Source organism: Erythrolamprus reginae, chromosome 4 (assembly GCF_031021105.1).
Source record: "Erythrolamprus reginae isolate rEryReg1 chromosome 4, rEryReg1.hap1, whole genome shotgun sequence".
NCBI classification, from domain to species: domain Eukaryota; kingdom Metazoa; phylum Chordata; class Lepidosauria; order Squamata; family Dipsadidae; genus Erythrolamprus; species Erythrolamprus reginae.
Genome location: NC_091953.1, coordinates 2,982,496 through 2,999,278, shown reverse-complemented (window position 1 = coordinate 2,999,278; position 16,783 = coordinate 2,982,496). Strand labels below are relative to the sequence as shown.

Here is a 16,783-nt window from a genome sequence, read left to right as displayed (position 1 = left end):
ATGCAGAATATGATAGGATAGAATAGAATATGCAATAGAATAGAATAGAATGCAGAATAGGATAGGATAGAATAGAATAGAAAAGAATAGAATAGATTAGAATAGAATGCATAATAGGATAGGATAGAATAGAATATGGAATAGAATAGAATAGAATAGAATGCAGAATAGGATAGGATAGAATAGAAAAGAAAAGAAAAGAATAGAATATGGAATAGAATAGAATAGATTAGAATAGATTGCAGAATATGATAGGATAGAATAGAATAGAATAGAATAGAATAGAATATGGAATAGAATAGAATAGATTAGAATAGAATGCAGGATAGGATAGGATAGAATAGAAAAGAAAAGAAAAGAATAGAATATGGAATAGAATAGAATAGATTAGAATAGATTGCAGAATATGATAGGATAGAATAGAATATGGAATAGAATAGAATAGAATGCAGAATATGATAGGATAGGATAGAATAGAAAAGAATAGAATATGGAATAGAATAGAATAGATTAGAATAGAATGCAGGATAGGATAGGATAGGATAGAATAGAATAGAATATGACAAAACAGAATAATGGAGTGGAGAAGAGAATGGAAGGGAAGAGAAACTAGAATAGGATAGGTTAGCAAAGGATAGGCTAGCATAGCATAGGATAGGATAGCAAAGCAAAGGATAGCATAGGATAGGATAATGGAGAAGAGAAGGGAAGGGAAGAGAAAATAGAACAGAACAGAACAGAATAGAATAGAATAGAATAGACCGTGTCAGCATAGCAGAGTCAGAAGGCAGAGTTTTGCACCCAGCAATTATGCAAATGGATGCACATTTTAATGACAGTCTATCAGTTGACACTCCAATATCTATGATTGTGCCAGCCTGCCATATAAATGATGGTTTTGGCGCTGATCTCCTGATAAGTGCCTGCTGCTTATGGATTACGAAGATTTAAAAGCTTTACTGGAAAGCTCAGTTTGAGGTCTGCAGCAACGATTTAAAAATGGAAATTCCCCGTCGCTTATTGCGGTTGTAATCCGAGGACCCCCTGTACCGCACGAGGACGAAAATGGATTTCATGTGATCACATGCATTCCAATTCAACTTTGGCTGACTTCCAGCACTGGGTGGGAATAAGCCAACCTGTTTGTTGTTTTGACGCAACTCGTGGGGCTGGTTGGTTTCGGGGTGCTGTGCTACCCTAAAACTCTAATTAGGGTAAAGATTACTTAGAAACATAGAAACATAGAAGACTGACGGCAGAAAAATACCTCCTGGTCCATCTAGTCTGCCCTTATACTATTTCCTGTATTTTATCTTAGGATGGATCTATGTTTATCCCAGGCATGTTTAAATTCAGTTACCGTGGATTTATCTACCATGTCTGCTGGAAGTTTGTTCCAAGCATCTACTACTCTTTCAGTCAAATGATATTTTCTCACGTTGCTTCTGATCTTTCCCTCAACTAACTCAGATTGTGTCCCCTTGTTCTTGTGTTCACTTTCCTATTAAAAACACTTCTTTCCTGAACCTTATTAAACCCTTTAACGTAATGTTTCGATCATGTCCCCCCCTTTCCCTTCTGTCCTCCAGGCTATACAGATCTACTACACATCTGTGCTTGGGTTGAATGCAGGAATCAAAGATCGGCTGGTTGATTTGAGTTAAAACTGGAAAATTAAATGGTGGTAGAAACCAGGAGACAAAATTAGGTTTTGAGAGACAGCATTAAATGAATAGAATAGAGTAGAATTCTTTATTGGCCAAGTGTGATTGGACACACAAGGGATTTGTCTTTGGTGCAGATGCTCTCAGTGTACATAAAAGAAAAAGATGCATGAGGTACAACACAATGATTGTCATAGGGGTCAAATAAGCAATCAGGAAACCATCAATATTAATAAAAATCTTAAGGATACAAGCAACAAGTTACAGTCAAACAGTCATAAGTTGGGGGAAACGGATGATAGGAATGATGAGAAAAAACTAGGAACTAATAGTAGTGCAGACTTAGTAAATAGTCTGACAGTGTTGAGGGAATTATTTGTTTAGCAGAGTGATGGCATTTGGGGAAAAACTGTTCTTGTGTCTAGTTGTCTTGGTGTGCAGTGCTCTGTAGCAACGTTTTGAGGATAGGAGTTGAAACAGTTTGTGTCCAGGATGCGAGGGGCGTGTAAATATTTTCACCACCCTCTTTTTGACTCGTGCAGTCTACAGGTCCTCAATGGAAGGCAGGTTGGCAGCCATTGTTTTTTCTGCAGTTCTGATTCTCCTCTGAAGTCTGTGTCGGTCTTGTGGGTTGCAGAACCAAACCCGACATAGATATAGACGTGCAGATGACAGACTCAATGATTCCTCTGTAGAACTGGATCAGCAGCTTTTATGTTATATGCCGCCCTGAGTCCTTGGAGAAAGGTGCCATATAAGTCTGATAAATAAATAAATAGGATCTCCCGCTCGGATCAGAGGGTTGGATTAGATGACCTCTGAGGTCCCTTCCAGGCCTAGAATTCTCTCTTCTCTGCAACGGATGCTCCGTTCACCTGCAAGTCAGGCCTGGCCTCTGCCAAATCCCCCTCCCCTTTCTCGCTTCTCCTTTTGGCCCAACTGCCTCTTCCTTAATGGAGGCCTGGCAGGCGGGCAGCATCGATCAATCAACATAACTCTTTCTTTGCATGGTACAACCTGCCAGGGGGCCATAAACCGGATGGAAACAGGGCAGATTGGCAGACTGAGTAATCAGCTAATGCTTGCAAAGTGCTCGGAAGGGGAGGGGGTTTTCCCCTTCTCCCTGGGTGGGGGTTGGGGCTCATAGTTCCCTCTAAGCTGAGCAGTGAGCAATCGCTCACTTAAAAATCATCATCAACTCAGAGTTTTCCAAATCTGCCCAGAAGCCGAGAGGGAAAGAGTGAGAGGGAAGGAGAGAGAGAGGAAGAGAGGAAGAGAGAGAAACAGATAGAAAAAAGAGAGGAAGGAAAAGAGAAAGAAAAAGAATGGGAGTAAGGAAGAGAGAAAGAAAATCAAAATCTAGTTTGAAACTAGCTCAACTATTTAAGTGGCATTTTGATATTGATAGAGTTGCCCTTTTATGAGCTCACTGTTATAGACACACAGTACAGTATTTTATTTTGAAATACTCTGAGGCAAAACAGGGTGGGTTTTTTATTTATTTGTTTGTTTGTTTGTTTGTTTGTTTGTTTGTTTATTATTTCTGTACCGCCCAGTCCCAAAGAGACTGCCGCTCAGAAACTATACTTTTCCGCCCACCCCCCAAAAAAATTAGAGGGAACATGTTGGGGCTGCATGTGATTTAAAAAAAAAAAAAAAAAGCTGGAATGAAATTTTATTTATTTATTTATTTTGTCCAATGCACAATAATACACAATGAAGGTAATATAAACATAGAGGATTGATGGCAGAAAAAGACCTCATGGTCCACCTAGTCTGCCTTATACTGTTTCCTGTATTTTATCTTAGGATGGATCTATGTTTCTCCCAGGCATGTTTAAATTCAGTCACTGTGAATTTACCAACCACCTCTGCTGGAAGTTTGTTCCAAGGATCTACTACTCTTTCAGTAAAATAATATTCTCTCATGTTGCTTCTGATCTTTGTGAGCCGCCCCGAGTCTACGGAGAGGGGCGGCATACAAACAAACAAACAAACAAACAAACAAACAAATAAACAAACAAATAAATAAATATAATAATAATAATATTTCCCCCAACTAACCTCAGATTGTGCCCCCTTGTTCTTGTGTTCACTTTCCTATTAAAAACACTTCCCTCCTGAACCTTATTGAACCCTTGAACATATTTAAATGTTTCGATCATGTCCCCCCTTTTCCTTCTGTCCTCCAGACTCTACAGATTGAGTCCATGAAGTCTTTCCTGATACGTTTTATGCTTAAGGCCTTCCACTGTTTTTGTAGCCCGTCTTTGGACCCGTTCAATTTTGTCAATATCTTTTTGTAGGTGAGGTCTCCATAACTGAACACAGTATTCCAAATGTGGTCTCACCAGCGCTCTATATAGTGGGATCACAATCTCCCTCTTCCTGCTTGTTATACCTCTAGCTATGCAGCCAAGCATCCTACTTGTAATGGAGGACACCTTCAAGGAAATAGAATTAGAGAAAGAATAGAAGAGAGAGTATAGGATAAAATAATAAATGAGAGAATAGAAGAAAGATATAGGGATAGAAGAGAAGATATATGGGATATAGGAGAGACAATAGGACAGGGGTCGGAAGGCACTATAGTGCAGTTATGCATGCCCCTTACTGACCTCTTAGGAATCTGGAGAGGTCAACTGTGGATAGTCTAAGGGTAAACTTTTGGGGGTTAGGGGATCACACTACGGAGGACGGTAATGAGTTCCATGCTTCAACAACTCTATTACTAAAGTCATATTTTTTACAGTCAAGTTTGGAGCGGTTAATATTGAGCTTGAATCTCTTATGTGCTCTTGTGTTGTTGTGGTTGAAGCTGTGGGAATTTTCTGACAGGGAGAACCATCAACTCATGGAACAACCTTTGTGCCTTCGAAAGTTGTGGGTCCTTCATCCTTGGGGTCTTTCAAGAAGAGACCGGACCGCCAACTGTAGGGCAGTGATAGAATAGAGTAATAGGGGTGGAAGGGACCTTGGAGGTCTTCTAGTCCAACCCCTGCTTAGGCAGGAAACCCTACACCACTTCAGACAAATGGTTATCCAATACCTTCTTAAAAACTTCCAGTGTTGGAGCATTCGCAACTTCTGGTGGCAGGTTGTTCCATGGATTAATTGTTCTAACTGTCAGGAAATTTCTCCTTAATTCCAAGTTACTTCTCTCCTTGTTTAGTTTCCATCCATTGCTTCTTGTCCTATATGGTGGCATGGGTAAAATAAGATGAGGGAGGGAAATACCCATCACGAACAGTTGCCAGATGGTTGAGTGGGTCCAAAAGGGCAAATCCCACTCAGAGCCAAGGCAGAAATGTCAAGTGTTGATGATGCAAACAGAAATAAAGCATTTGCATATTCATAGGGTCTGGACTAGCTGCGGCTGATGAGAAAAGGCATTTTTTGAAGCGCTGTCGGAATAAATTCAGTGAAAATGTCAATATGATGTGCAGCTGCTAGACAGACACAGAGAAGATGGATGGGGGTTTCTCCATTTTAGTGGCCACCAAGGTTGGGAACCACTGGAATAGGCAGGTAGATGATGGAGGGAAGGCATAGATAGGGAGGGAGAGGGAAGAATGGAATGGAATGGAAGGGAAGGGAATAAGGAAAGAACAAAATAAGGAAAGAATGGAATGGAATGGAGTGGAATGGAATGGAATAGAATAAGGAAAGAATAGAATAGAATAGAATAAGGAAAGAACAAAATAAGGAAAGAATGGAATGGAGTGGAGTGGAATGGAATGGAATAGAATAAGGAAAGAATAGAATAGAATAGAATAGAATAAGGAAAGAACAAAATAAGGAAAGAATGGAATGGAATGGAGTGGAATGGAATGGAATAGAATAAGGAAAGAATAGAATAGAATAGAATAGAATAGAATAAGGAAAGAACAAAATAAGGAAAGAATGGAATGGAATAGAATAGAATAAGGAAAGAATAGAATAGAATAGAATAAGGAAAGAACAAAATAAGGAAAGAATGGAATGGAATGGAATAGAATAAGGAAAGAATAGAATAGAATAGAATAGAATAAGGAAAGAACAAAATAAGGAAAGAATGGAATGGAATGGAATAGAATAGAATAAGGAAAGAATAGAATAGAATAAGGAAAGAATAGAATAAGGAAAGAACAAAATAAGGAAAGAATAGAATGGAATGGAATAGAACAGAACAGAATAGAATAGAATAGAATAAGAATTTAGAATAGAATAAGAATTTAGAATAGAATGGAATGGAATGGAATAGAGTAGAGGAGAGTAGAATAGAATAAGAATAAGAATAAGAATTTAGAATAGAATAGAATAGCTCAGAGATGAAAAGGGACCAACAGTCCAAGATGCTCCTGACACACCTCACATTCCTCTCTCTAAATTCCCTTTCAGATCCTTCCTTCCTTCCTTCCTTCCTTCCTTCCTTCCTTCCTTCCTTCCTTCCTTCCTTCCTTCCTCACTCCCCTGCTTCTTTCTCATTGGCATTGGATTGGAATCTCTTTGATTTCTCTTTCCAAAAGGTTTAATTTTTTTTTAAAAAATCAATTCATTCATTTGAACTTATCCACTTCGAGGAGAGAGGTTTTTGTCTTTCACCGAGCAACCTCTTGGCTGCCTCAGTGGTGCTGGTGTTAGGAGGACCTGGTGGAGAAGCAAAAAAGGGAGAATTCAATAATTAATTTTTGAAAGCATCGGTTTGCACCAGGCCACCTGAGGACCATCAACTCTGTCCCCGGTGGTCCAGTTTTTAGAGACCTTCTTGGCGGTGTTCCTGGGCTCTTTCTTTTGGGCTCAGAAACCTTATTTTTGGAGCAAAAGGAATGAAATCCCAGACTTTTCTAAGAAGCTTAGGAGCGTCTCATGTATCGTCTTTTGTAGTTGAAACTCCCCTTCTGCATTTCTTAAGAAGGTTGTGTGTAAAAAGGAAGCATTAGATAAGATCCTGGACTCCAGAGCTGTAAATCGCCTTATTTGGAGAATTCCAATATTTATTTGAAGGTCGAAGGAACCAAGATTTGCCCATGTGGTCCATGCACTTTTTGAGTGGCTGCTGCAACACATTTTCCTGCTCTTCAGAAACATCTAGAAAGCACAGATGTGTTGAGCAACGACTGTTTAAAAATGCTCTCTTTTTTCTTTAAAAAGTTTCTCATATTTGATGTCTGGGTGGACGTTGGAAGGCTGCCAGCCAGGGACAGACATGATAAATGCATCAGCCTGGTTTCAGCCCAGCTCTGGTTTTACCGAAGAAAACTTCTCTAAATTTACTGTCCTCAATCTATACTGCTCAAAATAAATAAATAAATAAATAAAGGGGACACCCAAAGAACCCATCCTAGATCTGAATGAATGAAATATTCTCATTGAATATTTTGTTCTGTACAGAGTTGAACGTGCACAACAGCAGGTGAAATTGATGGTCAATCAATGTTGCTTCCCATGTGGACAGTTTGATTTCACAGAAGTTTGATTTATTAGGAGTTATAATAATAATAATAATTTAATAATAATTTATTAGATTTGTATGCCGCCCCTCTCCAAAGACTCGGGGCGGCTCACAATAATAATAATAACAGTGTGACAATGTAAACAAATCTAATATTAAAAAACATCTCAAAAACCCATCATTTAAAAACCATGCCATACATAAAAAATAAAAGCCTGGGGAAGATGTCTCAATTCCCCCATGACTGGCGATACAGGTAGGTCTTAAGCCAGTTATATTGTGTTGTTTAAGTGTTCACTTGGTTTTTTTTAGCAGTGTAACTTCCTATCTGTGGTTTTTTTTTAAAAATCAGGTTGTCCCCAACTTTTGGCTGCTTACCAACAATTTGAAATTACAACAGATCCCTCAAAAGGTAACTTCAGAATGACCAGATTCCCCAGCCAGCCATGAATGATAGAGTTGGAAGAGGCCAGATAGGTCATCTAAGTCAGGGGTCTCCAACCTTGGCCACTTTAAGACTTGGGGACTTCCACTCCCAGAATTCCTCAGCCAGCCATGAATGATAGAGTTGGAAGAGGCCAGAAGGGTCATCTAAGTCAGGAGTCTCCAATCCTGGCCACTTTAAGACTTAGGGACTTCAACTCCCAGAATTCCCCAGCCAGCCATGAATGATAGAGTTGGAAGAGGCCAGAAGGGTCATCTAAGTCAGGGGTCTCCATTCTCCAACCCTGGACACTTTAAGACTTGAAGACTTCCACTCCCAGAATTCCCTAGCCAGCCATGAATGATAGAGTTGGAAGAAGCCAGAAGGGTCATCTAAGTCAGGGGTCTCCATCCATGGCCACTTTAAGACTTGTGGACTTCAACTCCCAGAATACCCCAGCCAGCCATGAATGATAGAGTGGGAAGAGGCCAGAAGGGTCATCTAAGTCAGGGGTCTCCACTCTCCAACCCTGGGCAGCCATGAATGATAGAGTTGGAAAAGGCCAGAAGGGTCATCTAGGACTGAGAGGCTCCTGTCTTAAATCTCGAGGTTGTGTTTGCTTCCTTTCATTCTTTCGTCTTTCTTTCTTTTTGATCTCGCCCTCGATGGGAGGAATTTCGGAGGGAACAACAAATCTTTTAATCCTCCTTGCTGCAGGAATTTGGTTCCAAAACATTCTTTAGTTTTGATTTAAGCAGTTGTGAATTGCAGCGACCAGACATCTTAACCCGTTTCATTTTCTCTACTTCTAGGCTGCCTTGGCAAAATCTAATCTATTTATTTATTTATTTATTTTATTTATTATTTGGATTTGTATGCCGCCCCTCTCCGAAGACTCGGGGCGGCTCACAACAAGTGAAAAACAATCCAATACAATCCAATTAATTAAAATATTATGAGTTTAAGAAAATCCCCTATACTAACATACACACATACAGGCATACCATATATAACTTCAACGTGCCCAGGGGAGATGTTTAGTTTCCCCATGCCTGACGGCAAAGGTGGGTTTTGAGGAGTTTACGGAAGGCAGGAAGAGTAGGGGCAGTTCTGATCTCCGGGGGGAGTTGGTTCCAGAGGGCCGGTGCCGCCACAGAGAAGGCTCTCCCCCTGGGGCCCGCCAACCGGCATTGTTTAGTTGACGGGACCCGGAGGAGGCCCACTCTGTGGGACCGAATCGGTCGCTGGGATTCGTGCGGCAGAAGGCGGTCTCGGAGATATTCTGGTCCAGTGCCATGAAGGGCTTTAAAGGTCATAACCAACACTTTGAATTGTGACCGGAAACTGATCGGCAGCCAATGCAGACTGCGGAGTGATGGAGAAACATGGGCATACCTGAGTAAGCCCATGACTGCTCTCGCAGCTGCATTCTGCACGATCTGAAGTTTCCGAACACTTTTCAAAGGTAGCCCCATGTAGAGAGCATTACAGTAGTCGAACCTCGAGGTGATGAGGGCATGAGTGACTGTGAGTGACTGGCTGGTTAGAGGCGGGCGTTCAAGCGCAGAAGAGCTGAACTGTGGTGACAGCTCACGCGCCCGCAGAGAGAAACTATGTGACACCTCTGGCACTGTTCCATAGGGTCACCAACATAGGTGTAGGGTTTCCTGCCTAAGTAGGGGGTTAGACTAGAAGACCTCCAAGGTCCCTTCCAAGTTTGTTATTCTATTCTATACATGGATAATTTTGTCCTCACTCCCCTGTATAACAAGCAGGAAGAGGGAGATTGTGATTCTGCTGTATAGAGCGCTGGTGAGACCCCATTTGGAATAATACTGTGTCCAGTTCTGGAGACCTCACCTACAAAAAGATATTGACAAAATTGAACTGGTCCAAAGACAGGCTACAAGAATGGTGGAAGGTCTTAAGCATAAAACGTATCAGGAAAGACTTCATGAACTCAATCTGTATAGTCTGGAGGACAGAAGGAAAAGGGGGGACATGATCGAAACATTTAAATATGTTAAAGGGTTAAATAAGGTTCAGGGGGGAAGTGTTTTTAATAGGAAAGTGAACACAAGAACAAGGGGGCACAATCTGAGGTTAGTTGGGGGAAAGATCAGAAGCAACGTGAGAAAATATTTGATTGAAAGAGTAGTAGATGCTTGGAACAAACTTCCAGCAGATGTGGTTGGTCAATCCAGGGTCACTGAATTTAAACACGCCTGGGATAAACATAGATCCATCCTAAGGTAAAATACAAGAAATAGTATAAGGGCAGACTAAATGGACCATGAGGTCTTTTTCTGCCATCAGTCTTCTATGTTTCTATGTTTCTATAAATAAAATAAAATAGAATCCCTAGATAGTGGGTGGCATAGAAATGGAAGGAAGGAAGGAAGGAAGGAAGGAAGGAAGGAAGGAAGGAAGGAAGGAAGGAAGGAAGAATATTTTTATTACTATGGATTTTTTCCTGATTGCTCATTTGACCCCTATGACAATCATTAAGTGTTGTACCTCCTGATTCTTGACAAATGCATCTTTTCTTTTATATACACTGAGAGCATCTGCACCAAAGACAAATTCCTTGTGTGTCCAATCACACTCGGCCAATAAAGAATTCTATTCTATTCTATATTAATATTTTTTTTAGCATCTGACACGTGGAAACATCTGGTTTTCCCTATGCCGGCATGAAGGAAAAAAACATGAACTTTATACAAGTTCCTTTCAGTCCTCCCTAACTGGTTTCACTGGCCAGATGCCTTCAGCCAGTAAGATAAGGTCGCTTGGCGTAGTTTTACGATGAAAAAAAGGGAGAGAAAGGAGTTTAAAGGAGGGGGGAAACCCTAAACATTGACCAGCTGGTCCCAACAATGGAAAAACGGGAGGTGGGACCCAATGCCTGTGATAGCCACGTCCACAGCAAATAAACTAACTTAATGAAATAGACTTTAGGAGAAACCCTCCCATTCTACCAACTCTCACAATACTAGAAAACACAGTATCAACAGTAGAGAACTTCAAGTTTCTAGGTTCTATCGTATCTCAAGACCTAAAATGGTCACCTAACATCCAAAATATCATTAAAAAAGCACCATAAATAATGTTCTTTCTGTGCCAACTCAGGAAGCTCAAACTGCCCAAAGAGCTGCTGATCCAGTTCTACAGAGGAATCATTGAGTCTGTCATCTGCACCTCTATCACTGCCTGGTTCGGTTCTGCAACCCAACAAGACCGACACAGACTTCAGAGGAGAATCAGAACTGCAGAGAAAACAATGGCTGCCAACCTGCCTTCCATTGAGGACCTGTAGACTGCACGAGTCAAAAAGAGGGCGGGGAAAATATTGACTGACACCTCACATCCTGGACACAAACTGTTTCAACTCCTACCCTCAAAACGTTATTACAGAGCACTGCACACCAAGACAACCAGACACAAGAACAGTTTTTCCCCAAACGCCATCACTCTGCTAAACAATCATTCCCTCAACACTGTCATACTATTTGTTTGTTTGTTTGTTTATTTATTTATTATTTATTTATTAGATTTGTATGCCGCCCCTCTCCGCAGACTCGGGGCGGCTCACAACAAAACAAAACAATTCATGACAAATCTAATAAGTATAATTTAAAATATTTTAAAAACCCCATTTACTAAGCAAACATACATACAAACATACCATGCATAAATTGTATATGCCCGGGGGAGATGTCTCAGTTCCCCCATGCCTGACGACAAAGGTGGGCTTTAAGGAGCTTACGGAAGGCAAGGAGAGTAGGGGCAGTTCTAATCTCTGGGGGGAGCTGGTTCCAGAGAGTCAGGGCTGCCACAGAGAAGGCTCTTCCCCTGGGGCCCGCCAACCGACATTGTTTAGTTGACGGGACCCGGAGAAGGCCAACTCTGTGGGACCTAATCGGTCGCTGGGATTCATGCGGCAGAAGGCGGTCTCGGAGATATTCTGGTCCAATGCCATGAAGGCTTTAAAGGTCATAATCAACACTTTGAATTGTGACCGGAAACTGATCGGCAACCAATGCAGACTGCGGAGTGTTGGTGTGACATGGGCATATTTGGGAAAGCCCATGACTGCTCTCGCCGCTGCATTCTGCACGATCTGAAGTTTCCGAACACTTTTCAAAGGTCGCCCCATGTAGAGAGCATTACAGTTTACTAAGTCTGCACTACTATTACTACTAGTTTTTTCTCATCATTCCTATCACCCATTTCGGAAGAGTAGGAAGTTAGAACTAAGGAAAAATTTCTTGACAGTTAGAACAATTAATCAGTGGAACAGCTTGCCTCCAGAAGTTGTAAATACTCCAACACTGGGAGTTTTTAAGAAGATGTTGGATAACCATCTGTCTGAAGTGGAGTAGGGTCTCCTGCCTAAGCAGGGGGTTGGACTAGAAGACCTCCATGATCCCTTCCAACTCTGTTTATTGTTGTTGTTGTTGTTGTTGTTGTTGTTGTTGTTGTTATTATTATTATTATTATTATTATTATGTCAATACCACTCAGCAAACGAGATCACTATGCTGGATTTCGTATTTCATCACCAGTCGGGCGCTTCCCAAGCACCTAGGACTGCCTGATGTAGCGGCGAATTATGTTTGTCGATCCCAGTAAAGTGGACTTTTGCAATTGACAGGTTGAGATTTTGTCAATGCCGATGGTTTTCAAATGTCCACTGAGATCCTTTGGCCCTGCGCCCAGCGTGCCAAGTACCACTGGGACCACTTTCACGGGCTTATGCCAGAGTCGTTGCAGCTGGATTTTCAGATCTTCGTATTTCACTAATTTCTCTAGCTGCTTCTCCTCAATTCTGCTGTCTCCTGGGATTGCGATGTCGATGATCCATATTTTCTTTTTCTCCACGATCACAATGTCTGGTGTGTTAAGCTTCGGAATTCGGTCAGTCTGAAGTCGGAAGTCCCACAGTAGTTTTGCTTGCTCATTTTCGACCACTTTTTCAGGCTTATGATCCCACCAGTTCTTTGCCACTGGTAAATGGTAGTTCCAGCACAATTTCCAGTGGATCATCTGTGCCACAGCATCATGTCTATGCTTGTAGTCAGTCTGTGCGATCTTTTTGCAGCAGCTGAGTATGTGATCGATTGTTTCATCTGTTTCTTTACAGAGTCTGCACTTTGGATCGTCTGTTGATTTTTCTATTCTGGATTTGACAGCATTTGTTCTAATGGCCTGTTCTTGTGCCACCAGTATTAGTCCTTCTGTCTCCTTTTTGAGTGTTCCACTTGTAATAATGATGATAATTATTATTATTATTATTATTATTATTTAATTATTTATAATCAAACCTGCCCACTTTGAGATGGTAGATTTCATCTCCCTTCTTGCAAAACCAGACCTTAAGGATATATTTCCATAGGTTCTGTGTAAAGTATGCATGAACAACGTACCAGAAAGGGAGGCTTTGATCGCAAGGCATTTTGTAGATTTTCTTACACAATCTTCCGATCACAGGTGCCTGCTCTAAGACGGGATCTGTAACTTCCCAGCAGCCCTGATCCTCAGCTGAGCTTTCCAAGAAAGCTTTTAAATCTTCGTAATCCATAAAGCAGCAGGGTATCTATCAGGAGAACAGCGCCAAAATCCATCATTTATACATACAGCGAGTTGGCATCTTCGTAGACATTTGAATGTCAACTCTGGAGGTCTGATAGATTGTGATTAAAATGTCCGTGCATTTGCATAATCATGGATATTGGAGTGTAAACTCTGGAGGAGCCTATTTTACCTTTGATTGTGCAAATGCATCCAAATTTTAATCACAATGGTTAAAATTTGGATGTGTTTGCACCATCAGAGATAAAAGGTAAAAGTTTCCTTTGCACATATTATTATTATTATTATTATTATTATTATTATTATTATTATTAATTAATTTATTTATTGGATTTGTATGCCGCCCCTCTCCGCAGACTCGGGGCAGCTAACAACAGTGGTAAAACAACATGAACAATCCAATTAATAAAAACAACTAAAAAAACCTTATTATAAAAAACCCCCCAAACATACACACAAACATACCATGCATAACTTGTAATAGCCTAGGGGGAAAGGATAACTTAACTCCCCCATGCCTGGCGACAAAGGTGGGTCTTAAGTAATTTGCGAAAGACAAGGAGGGTGGGGGCCGTTCTAATCTCTGGGGGGAGTTGATTCCAGAGGGCCGGGGCTGCCACAGAGAAGGCTCTTCCCCTGGGGCCCGCCAAACGACATTGTTTGGTCGACGGGACCCGGAGAAGGCCAACTCTGTGGGACCTTATCGGCCGCTGGGATTCGTGCGGTAGAAGGCGGTTCCGGATGTATTCTGGCCCAATGCCATGTAGGGCTTTAAAGGTCATTACCAACACTTTGAATTGTGACCGGAAACCGATCGGCAGCCAGTGCAGGCCGCGGAGTGTTGCAGAAACATGGGCGAATCTAGGAAGCCCCACGATGGCTCTCGCGGCCGCATTCTGCATGATCTGAAGTCTCCGAACACTTTTCAAAGGTAGCCCCATATGTGCTAGTTGTTCCTGACTCTAGAGGGCGATGCTCATCTCCGTTAGCTAGTTCTGTCCTAACACGTCTCCGTGGTCACAAGGACGAAATGACTCAACTCCAAAGGTGCATTGACAGTAATTGACTGCTGCCCCCAGGGGGAAGGACACACAGTGAGGTAGTAAGTTTATGCACTATTTATTGAATACTTAATACTGTAGTTGTTTTATTGTCCTTCCTTCTCTAGTACCTTAGTAGGATCCTTCATTACTTTTAAAATAGGAAATAATTAAATAGTATGTTTTTACCCATAAACACTTTAATCCTTTTAATCATTATCTAGAACTGAACTTTTATAGCAATTCAAGAAAATTGCCTAACCTGTTATCCTACTGAACCTTGTGAGTTCAGGACAAAACTTTAAAATGTGACTGTGCTCCTCCACAAATAACGCTGCCTACCATTTGTCCTTTTTGTGGCTATTCAAATAATGTGACTTCATCAACTGAAAAAGAGTCCAAACTTCTATTTGAAAACTTATCTTGGTCGGTAGGCCCAATCACATGACCTTTAAGCCACTCCCAGTCACATGATTGTCAAGCCACTCCTGCTGGGTCACATCACCATCAAACCACACCCATAAAATAAGCCACGCCCATCCCTGTACATGGAGTGCGGTTACCTTCCCACCAAAAAGACGGTCCCTATTTTTCTACTTGCATTTTTTTTACGTGCTTTCAAACATCTAGGCTGACAGGTGTGGAGCAAGTAACAGGAGCTCACTCTGTTATGTGATACTAGGGATTTGAACCGCTGAATTGCGGAGTTTTCTGATCGACAAAGCTCACAGTCTTCGCCACTGAGCCACCACATCCTGTCAATCCGAGATATTTGAGAGTAAACTCTGGAGGATCGATAGATTACGATAAAAATTGCACATATTTGCATATTTGCTGCTGCAAAACTGTATGCATACATACACATGTCGTCATAAATATGTATATGTGTATGTGTGTGTATAGAAACACACACACACCAGTGAATGGCTAAAAAAAAAAAATTCTACCTGTTCTGCCGGCGTGTCCCAACCACCTGTAATTACAGGGTAATTAGTCCAAAAAGACACACACCACACGATAGAAGGGAAGGAAAACCAAAAGTGTTTATCAACAGAAAAACAGAAACAGCTCCCTTTTTAAATGTCAAAGGGATTTTCTGGTACACACAAGGCACAGGTTAAATGCAATACAATTTCTCACCCAGTAACTGGGAAATTGAGTCCAATTCTAAAGTCCAGAAAGTCCACACACAGTCTTGAACAGGGAAACCGCAAAAACCACCATCTTGATGAAACTATAAATCAGATAAACTGCCATGGGGCTAAACAAGCACGCTGTTCTTTTTATCTGTAGCACTAATTACCGCAGCCCCACCCAACCACAGATGGCCTCACTTATCTCCTGTAATAATCCTTCAGTTGTTCCCTCCTATGCATCACTCTACGCATGCGTGGATCTGTCATAAGTTCTTGTTCAGAATCCAGGGATGATAAGAATGATTGATCTCCTCCTGGGCTGTCTGCCAAACTCCCCCCTTCCCTGCTACTCACACTTCTTTCGTCAGAGGAGACTTCGTCGGCAGATTCTATGGGGAGCAAAACAGGCCTGTGACATGTGGATGTTTCCCCCACATCCACCTCCACATTCCTTGGGGCAGGAGCTGGGCCAGAGCCAACCACAACACTACCATGCTATGAGCGTGGCTTATTTTGTGGGTGTGGCTTGCAGGCCATGTGACCAGGCAGGAGTGGCTTGACAATCATGTGACCAGGTGTCTTAAAGGTCATGCGACCAGATGGGAGTGGTTTGGCAATCATGTGACGGGGGTGGCTTAAAGGTCATGTGACTTGCTTAAAGGTGGCCAACTTGACATCACTCAAGTCAAGAGTTTGGGTGAGGGGGCCTGGCCTCTCCTCGCCTCAAAGAGATACAATTTCCCTCTCTATTTACTATTACTGAACATCCAAAATAGGCTATTTAATTCTACGTATATATGCCATATGTGTACATACAGATTACACACATACGCACAAAAATATACATTATCTACTATATAAACTGTATGTGTAAGGTACACAGAGAGAGAGAGAGAGCTCTTCTAAAATTATATATATTCAACCTCATGTACTACGATAGGAAAAAAATAAAAAAAAATAAAAAAATTTCTACCATACCCGTAGGACACCATCACTAGCAAGACCCGAAGTAGCAGGTGTGGATACACTCTGGGGCAGCAGTGGGATGCTACAAGAATATTGAAGGACGCCGCACAAGTAGCGCACATCCCTTCTAAAATTATACACATCCAAACTCATTTACTGAGATAGGAAAAAAAACAGACCCAGAGCCCAGAAGGGGGGAAAAAGAAAAAAAATCATTTTTTTCTACCAATTCTGCATACCCGTAGTAGCCCATCACTCACACACACACACACACACACATACACACACACACACACACATTCTGCACCCACTCTCTTCCTCCACAGTTGTTAGAGCATCCAATCTGTTTACACATTCTGACAATTGATCTGTTTATGCGGCCTGACAAATGACCCCATTGATTTATTTACACAGTACCGGGCCATTGATCTTAACCTCTTTACATCTGTTGTGCAGATAAGCAGATAACAAAATCACAGAGTGGGAAGGGACCTTGGAGGTCTTCTAGTCTAGCTCAGGCTGGAAAC

At 41.5% G+C, this 16,783-nt stretch overlaps 1 protein-coding gene across 1 annotated transcript in view; it reads left to right on the top strand.

Moving 5' to 3' along the window:
• P2RY6 (pyrimidinergic receptor P2Y6) overlaps window positions 1–16,783 on the top strand; it is a 50,400-nt gene that overhangs the window by 16,406 nt on the left and 17,211 nt on the right. The gene's annotated exons all lie outside the window — the stretch shown is intronic.